This window comes from Arachis hypogaea, chromosome 12, assembly GCF_003086295.3.
Source record: "Arachis hypogaea cultivar Tifrunner chromosome 12, arahy.Tifrunner.gnm2.J5K5, whole genome shotgun sequence".
In the NCBI taxonomy this organism is placed as follows: Eukaryota; Viridiplantae; Streptophyta; class Magnoliopsida; order Fabales; family Fabaceae; genus Arachis; species Arachis hypogaea.
The window spans coordinates 88039384-88041280 of NC_092047.1; the positions used below are offsets into that span (position 1 = coordinate 88039384).

The 1897-nt window shown below is 35.0% G+C and overlaps 1 non-coding gene across 1 annotated transcript; it reads left to right on the plus strand.

Moving 5' to 3' along the window:
• The first annotated feature begins 289 nt into the window (after positions 1 to 289).
• On the plus strand, positions 290 to 397 carry LOC112732193 (small nucleolar RNA R71). Its single transcript, XR_003167929.1, has one exon. It is a non-coding gene; the product is annotated as a small nucleolar RNA R71 (small nucleolar RNA).
• The last annotated feature ends 1500 nt before the right edge of the window (positions 398 to 1897 follow it).

A 1897-nucleotide genomic window follows, 5' to 3' on the forward strand; every position in this document is an offset into this window, starting at 1 on the left:
ATAGACTCTGAGAAATCATATTGACTTGCTGAGTCAATATTTTGTTCTGAGCCAATATGGCATTCAGAGTATCAATCTCAAGAACTCCTTTCTTCTGATTTGTCCTATTATTCACAGGATTCCTTTCAGAAGTGTACATGAATTGGTTATTTGCAACCATTTCAATGAGTTCATGAGCTTCTGCAGGTGTCTTCTTCAGATGAAGAGATCCTCCAGCAGAGCTGTCCAATGACATCTTGGACAATTCAGACAGACCATCATAGAAGATACCTATGATGCTCCATTCTGAAAGCATGTCAGAAGGACACCTTCTGATCAATTGCTTGTATCTTTCCCAAGCTTCATAGAGGGATTCACCTTCCTTCTGTCTGAAGGTCTAGACTTCCACTCTAAGCTTACTCAATTTTTGAGGTGGAAAGAATTTGGCTAGAAAAGCACTGACCAGCTTTTCCCAAGAGTTCAGGCTTTCCTTAGGTTGTGAATCCAACCATATTCTAGCTCTGTCTCTTACAGCAAAGGGAAAAAACATAAGCCTGTAGACCTCGGGATCAACCCCATTGGTCTTGACATTGTCACAGATTTGCAAGAATTCAGCTAAGAACTGATGAGGATCTTCCAATGGAAGTCCATGAAACTTGCAATTCTGTTGCATTAAAGAAACTAATTGAGGCTTAAGCTCAAAGTTGTTTGCTCCAATGGCAGAAATTGAGATGCTTCTCCCATAGATGTCGGGAGTAGGTGCAGTAAAGTCACCAAGCACCTTCCTTGCATTGTTGGCATTGTTGTTATTTTCGGCTGCCATGTCTTCTTCTTGTTTGAAAATTTCTATTAGGTCCTCTACAGAGAGCTGTGCTTTAGCTTCTCTTAGCTTTCTCTTCAAGGTCCTTTCAGGTTCAGGATTAGTCTCAACAAGAATGCCTTTGTCTTTGCTCCTGCTCATATGAAAGAGAGGAGAAGAAAGTATGGAATCCTCTATGTCACAGTATAGAGATTCCTTGAGGTGTCAGAGGAAGAGAAGAATGGAAGGATGAGGTAGAGAAGAGAGAATTCGAACATAACAAGAGGGAGAGAGTTCGAATTGCACATTGAAGAGGAGTGTTAGTCCCTTAAATAGAAGAATGTGAGAAGGGGGGAAGAATTTTCGAAATTAAAAAAAAAATTTCATTAAAAAAAATTTTGAAAATTTGGTTGATGATTTTCGAAAATTAAAATTGAGAAAGTAGTTAAGTGATTTTGAAAAAGATTTTGAAATTAGGAATAAAAAAGATATAATTGAAAATCATTTTTGAAAAAGATGTGGTTGAGAAGATATGATTGAGAAAATATGGTTTTAAAAAAATATGATTGACAAACAATTTAAAAAGATTTGATTTTTAAAATTAATGTCTTGGCTAACAAGAAATTTAAAAGATATGATTTTAAAATTCAATTATTGAACCTTTCTTAACAAGGAAGAAATTTTTGAATCAAATCACTAATTGTTAGCAAGGATTTTCGAAAATACTAAAAAAATTGGAAAGGATTTGATTTTGAAAAGATATGATTGAAAAGATATGATCTGAAAAAGATTTGATTTTGAAAAATTATGAAAATTTGAAAAAGATTTGAATTAAAAACAAAATCTCCTCTCCTGTGCTATCCTGGCGTTAAACGCCCAGCATTTAATGCCCAAAATACTACCTTTTTGGGCATTTAACACCCAGCCAGGTACCCTGGCTGGCGTTTAAACGCCAGATTTCCTTCCTCACTGGGCGTTTTGAACGCCCAGATTTTTCTCTGTGATTCTTCTACTATATGTTCTGAATCTTCAATTCTCTATATTATTGACTTGAAAGGACATAATTTTGAAAATTTTTGAATTTTTAATGATGAAAAACAATAAAATGAAACTAATCAT